This window comes from Petromyzon marinus, chromosome 15 (assembly GCF_048934315.1).
Source record: "Petromyzon marinus isolate PM22_M1 ecotype Great Lakes invasive population chromosome 15, UKy_Petmar_22M1.pri1.0, whole genome shotgun sequence".
Taxonomy (NCBI): Eukaryota; Metazoa; Chordata; class Hyperoartia; order Petromyzontiformes; family Petromyzontidae; genus Petromyzon; species Petromyzon marinus.
This window is the reverse complement of record NC_133681.1, coordinates 19930198-19937205: the sequence shown is the minus strand read 5'-3', so window position 1 is coordinate 19937205 and position 7008 is coordinate 19930198.

Here is a 7008-nt window from a genome sequence, read left to right as displayed (position 1 = left end):
TGTATAGTGCTACCTTTTTAATTACTGTCATGTTTGCAACGGGTTGTTTAAAATATATTTAAATGGTGTAGATTCATGTTTAAACTCGATTCGAATCTGCATTCATAATTTTCTTCTTAAGCAGTCCGTAACCACAATTGGTACATCGATGCATGACCCATTTGATTATAGTTTGTTGATCTTAATTTATCAATTAAAATGTTATTGAGTGTGCCAAATCCTAAAGAGTGGCGTTTGAATCGACCTTATTTATTTTATATTCACATGTGAAACGCCTGTGCACATGAATGTAATCCAGTTACACACTCTCCTACTTGTTCATCAACTCTCTTCGTGGTGTAGATTTGATGGCTTGTATAGCAACCATAATCAAACACAAGAAGTCCGGGTGACTCATGATCCATGATTCACGATGCCAGTGGGCCAGGTTTCACTCTCAACTCTCTACCTGTGTGGCATGAATAAAACACACCTGTAAATTTGACCTGAAATGATTGCACAACAATTGCCCCGCCTTCATGGGATGTTTATCCTCCACTGTTTATCTGGCTTTGACCTGAATTATATAAAAGTGCGGCTGTGCAACTGCTGTAGAGTCACATTGGTATAAACGCATTTTACAATATGAACAGCGCATTGAAAACGCGTACTATTTTATGTATTGTTTAACAAGTGTGTTCACAAATCCACACTGAGAAACACGATGATTGACAGAGGGGAGTAAATTATTTTTTAGATAGTGTATTTAAATAGAGCTACTGTAGGTACGTAGTTTTCAGTTTTAAAGGCATAGTTTAACAAGACAACACTTGCCACCATCCTTCAAACCCATTGGTGAAAAAGAGCAAAGTTTATGTTTACATTATAATATAATGTTTACATTATAATATCATATATAATATGTTTACATTATATAATATATAATATGTTTATATATTATATATAATATAATGTTTACATTATAATATAATGTTTATGCGAGAACCGGGGACTTATGGGACCCCAGGGTCCCGCCATAAGGTTCATATGAATGGTTACCTAATAACTTTTGAAACACGGTAATCGCTGTGAAGTGCAGTTTCCAATTCTTATTGTTCACTCAATCTCTCTGGCCTTTCTATGCAATATGAAGAAGGGTCATTGCCCGAAACGTCGCTTATCGGATTTTTTTCCTTTTTCAAGGCCCCAGTCCTATTGATGCATGAATTTGTTTGGTATTTGAAATGATACGAAGGCTCAGCAAGTGATTCCTTGCAGACATAAACAGAAGCGATACGCGCCACCCCAGCCACCCATGTCGCGAATCAATCGATTATCGCGATTGAGGGCTCGTGAATAAATTCTAGATTCAATGCCTTGTTTTAAAACGTGAACACAGCCGGCTCTAGTGACTGGAGTGGGTGGGTGTTGGACAATGTGAAACAATGACACGCAACGTATACAAATCTAAAACATAAATTCTTACGCACGCGATCCGGTGTGCATATCGCGATCTTCAGGATGAATGATCACGTCCGAATCAATGCGTCGTCGTTGCTCCCCTAGCATGCGCTCTGCGTAACCCGCTCGTGTTGTTGTTGTTTGCGGCAGAGTTTAGGACCTTCGTGGCCAAGAGCCGCAGCTCCCGAGGCAAAGGAGTGATGGCACGCTTCAAGGTGCCGGACTTGCTGAAGCATCTCATGGAACGATACGGGGCTCCGGATATTCCTGATCTGGGCATCCGTTTCACCAGCATACCTCTGGGCATTTCCGTACGTGCCGTGCCTGCGTGTACGAGCGTGTGTGTGTGTGTACGTGTGTATGCATTGCGTCGCTTGTTGACTGCGAATTGTATTATTATTGGATGCCTCAAGTTAAACTCTTTGGTTCTTTCGGTAAAGTCACGTAGGTATAAAATAAAATAAATCACGACGTTTCGGGTGCGACACAAGCGTCCGTCATCAGGTGGGAAAGCCTTGGTGTGCTGCTGTGGCAGACTGTTTTAAATGGTTTGAAATGTGTGTAGCCCATGGGTCATAAAGAAGTGGCCAGGGCTAGTGATGTTAACGTGAGAAATTAGCGTGTAACTGTAAGATATTAAAGCGGCCTCCTCGATTTTACGTGACTTTACCGAAAGAACCAAAGAGTCTGGATTCCTGCAGTGGCGAAAGCTTCAAATCAAGATTGCCTCAAGTATGTATTGTTGTTGCCCTTGAGGGGGTTTACTTTCGGAATTAAATGCGTTCTGGAATTGCTGACACACAACCACAACGTACGTGTCGCTGTGTTCACACCTGAGAGTGACACTGCATCAGCCTTTTACCAATATTCCCCCGCCCCTGCGTTTGCCTTACACAGCCACAATGCTGAGCTATCTTCAGTTGCTCAGGCACACAAGTTTCACACCTGTCTCCCTGTCAAGTGAATGTGGTGTATCCTTTTGTCATGCAGTCTGAGACAGACTTCCAACACGACTTCAGTTTTGTGGGTGCAGTGCTGCGACAAGAGCACTGAAGTAACTGCTCGTGTAAGTACATCATGTTAATATATATCGTATTGAAGGCTGAGGCCTATTTTACTGTACCGCTCCTTACAGAAATCTTCTTTCCCGAGTGGTTGTGCATTTGTCGCTTGTTTCAGAGGTTCGCGATTCGATCCCAGGAGTCGCCCTAGTTAATATTGCGGGTGTATTATCCAAAACTGCATTTCTATATGCTTCACAAATAATGTAAAAAAAATCCCGTGTTGTTATTAATGAATGAGGAGGACATGTGTGCCGGCGTCAGAATCAAAATTTGAAAATCTAAACAAGTACTCAGAAATGACTGGATTGGGTAAAACCACATGAATATATGTTGAACTTCTTTCGCACTGTACGTAGCCAACTGTGCTAATCGGAGGTGTGGAGGGCAACAAACTGAACACAAAAAGCAGTTCTAAAGAAATTGTTTTCAATCTAGATTTAAAAGTGCATAGCTCCAATGGCTTCCTAATATCGGAAGTAAGAGTAATTACCGTGCGAGAAAATTCATGGATCTGCTTATATTTGTCAAAATTTTCCATAATACATTTGTCCTCGGGAATTCTTTAATGAGTGATAATCGCCATACGTTTCAAGTCTGTAGATACTTCCACCAGTATCAAAAGACTTGCTCTACCACTGAATTAACTCTCCTCTATAATATTTAGGGCCATCGCTTTCACAAAATTCAGTCACACGTTGAGACAAAAGTAAGGGGGGGCATTGAAATTGGTCGGATATCGATGCATGTATCACCCTCTATTTGTCCCAACAGAGTGATATGGCTGCACGTGGTTTGGGTCCTTTGTTGTTTCCACCGACAGTGTGTGCAGGACTTCCTGGGGCAGGTGAAAGGGGACACGCTGGCCCGGAAGCTGTTTCAGTTGGCCCTGTGCTGTGGCTCCCTCGAGACTCCTCGCGACCTCGTGGTCAAGGAGAAACCGGCCGCGTTTCTCGGCAACATCAGCACTCCCGACACCAGACCGCCGCTTCTTCCGGGGAGTAAGGAGACAAATTTTCACATACAGTAGACTCTCGATTATCCGCGCTAATGACGTGGAGGATGGCTGCGGATGATAAAAAATGTCGGATGATCCAAAGATATCTATATTCTGCGGATCTCTATGCCACAAACTAACGATCAACCGATTGATGCACGTGGTCGGTGATAAAACTTTCCTGCTCCCGAGCAGAAGACTCGGCCCTCTAAGTGGATAGCAGAGCCACGCCAATCACCATCAATCAAACTCCACCCACTGTTGTAAAGATATGCAACTACTGTACTGTCGAGGTGATCACGTAGATTTCGGATTCATGGGCGCACATATTTGCTCGATATAAGCACGTGACTTGTAACAAACATTTCCAAGAATTACAATGTATAACTATTTTTAGATTATTAATTTGGGCCTAAGGGAAAATCCATGAGTTATTAATAAGTAAAAATCTCATGTGCGTGGTTAATCCGCAAATCAGATAAACCGCACACGGATAATCAAGAGTCTACTGGATTGCACGTGCGCTGAATTGTCGTAGCTTCTCTAAACACCTTATTTCACATCTCGTCTCGATTATTACTAATGCATTAGTAAGAGTTTGGCATATCACGACGCATCAGTTTGTCAAATTTACGTCGAGATGGCCCGGGTGGCTGAGAGAGATTATTAGCGTTGAGCTGGAAACGCTGAGATCCTGGGTTCGAATCTGGGTAACCACCTGTGATTAAACTTGCTTTTGTCAAGTGCAGCCAGTTGATGGTCTCAGCTCGGTCATTAATGACTGTCAAAAAAACCCAAAACATACTAAATAAATGGCTATGCACTTAATATCTGTTCAACAGAGTGGGTGGGAATGTGCTTCCCTTTACTCTGTGGCCTAGAGGTCACTAGAAGCAATGTCAGAGGTAGCTTTGTGATGTTCTCTTCTGCGGGCCATTCTCCAATAGGACGGGTTCCGCTGCTCTGTGAGAGATCCGAGTGGATACTCCGTCTCATGACACGATATCGAAAGCACAATCTGAATAAAATGTAGTTTCTTATATTTTACATAAGGGATCAGACCACGGAGGACCTTCAAAATGCTGAGTGTGAACTTGAAATTGATTCTGGACTGGTTCGGGGGATAGTTGAACAATTGGAATATTGGGGCGATATCGTCTTGCATACGGGTGTGAGTGAGAAGTCTGCCAGCGTTTTTTTGAGTCCATAATCGAGATTTTTGGGTTAGATCACGTAAATATGCACTCAATAATACGCGTAAATATGCACTATTTATTCGACCTAATCCAAAAATCTCTATTGCGGGTAATATTGGTCGCGAAGGCCTTCGCCTAGTTATTTCAATGCTAAATTCTCCTGTTTGATTTGTACTAGGTGCATCAGTGAATGTATATGCTCTGACTTTAACATAGCTATTTCTGTGACCAGTCAGAAGCTAATCACTCAGCTATTTCAATGCTAAATTCTATGCTAATTCCTTTGTCAAGGGGTGCCTTTGCGGATGTGTATACTTTAACTTAGCTATTTCAATGCTAAATTCTATGCTAATTCCTTTGTCAAGGGGTGCCTTTGCGGATGTGTATGCTTTAACTTTAACATAGCCTTTTCTGTGACCAGTCACAAGCTAATCACTCAGCCATTTCAATGCTAAATTATATGCTAATTTCTTTGTCAAGGCGCTTTGTTTTTTCTCACACAGCTTAAAGGTCGTGATCTCAGTGTGGCTTTCTCACTCCAGCGCTGTCCTCCAGACAGTCTCGTCCCCTTCACCTGATGAAGGCCGCTTGTGTTGGAGCCGAAACGTCGTGAGAATATTATTGTGTTATTTTATTTGATCAATTTATTATTTTATTCTCATTCTACGTGACTTTACCGAGAGAACCAAAGAAGATGAATCCTTGCAGTCACGAAAGCTTTAAATCGAAACTCATTAATTGGCCGATAACATCTTTATATAAAGAGGACCACAGAGCATGGACAGGAGTGGTGGGGGGGGATTTGTTGCCAGCTGCTCACCATTTGACTGCCGCCTTCTCTCATCTGTAGTTCCTCGCGCCAAAGTGAAGGAATACTGTGTGCCAGTTACAATTATCACTTGAACGTAACTTGATGTTTCAATTAAATCAGCCACTGAGATTTAATACTGAAAATCTTTATTTTTCACATGCAGTGAAACAATGTTGTTAGTAGGCTTGTTTCCCTGGGAAAGCCTCACTGAGTCTCAAGACTATTTTTTCAGGAGGGGCCTGCCAACTTTTCGCAGGAGTAATTTGGATGTTTGGCTAGTACCAGTTACATTGTATGTTGTTGTTGTTGTTTTTTGCTATGGGAGTAAACCCATACAGAGAAAGGGACCAGAATGAGGAAAGCGAAGCCAGGCAGTCCTTCAGAAGATGTCATGCACGGGCGTGACCACTGCACCACTCTGCCGCCCAAAGAAATGTAATTTAAATAATGTACAATACTGGCAAATAAACCCTATTAGTATCAACCGAATTTCTAGACAATCTAGCACGTGTATAGCTGCATCGGTGTTTCTAAAAGTCGTGTTCAAATTGCTTATTAATAATATCATAAAGAACAGGTTTCCCACCTCTGGTTTCATTTGAATTACCGGTTGTCCTCATTATGTGTATCACAGGTAATATGGCAAGGAAAATATTACGCAGCACGAGTTGTAGGATAAGGGCAATTATGGTGACACACGTGACCCCCTCTACACCAAAAAACAGCTAAGATTCATATTCTTGGTTCTTTTGGGAAAGTCACGTCAAAGGGGAACAATAAAATAATACAAATATAAAACAATAAAATTCTCACGACCTTTTGACTGCAACACAAGCAATCATCATCAGGTGTGAAAACCACAACAAGAAAATTTGAAAGAACCAAGAATATGAATCTCTGCAGTCACTAAAGCTTTAAATCAAAATTTAACAGCTGAGAGTCAAATTTAACAGCTAGTTCTTGCAAGTTAAGCTGGAATCAGTCTGTCTCATTAAGGCCACATGGCCACACTGTGTCTCTTAGTTCTTGCAAGCTAAGCTGGAGTCAGTCTCTCTCATTAAGGCCACATGGCCACACTGTGTCTCTTAGTTCTTGCAAGCTAAGCTGGAGTCAGTCTCTCTCATTAAGGCTACATGGCCACACTGTCTCTTAGTTCTTGCAAGCTAAGCTGGAGTGAGTCTCTCATTAAGGCCACATGGCCACACTGTGTCTCTTAGTTCTTGCAAGCTAAGCTGGAATCAGTCTCTCTCATTAAGGCCACATGGCCACACTGTGTCTCTTAGTTCTTGCAAGCTAAGCTGGAGTCAGTCTCTCTCATTAAGGCCACATGGCCACACTGTGTCTCTTAGTTCTTGCAAGCTAAGCTGGAGTCAGTCTCTCTCATTAAGGCTACATGGCCACACTGTCTCTTAGTTCTTGCAAGCTAAGCTGGAGTGAGTCTCTCTCATTAAGGCCACATGGCCACACTGTGTCTCTTAGTTCTTGCAAGCTAAGCTGGAGTGA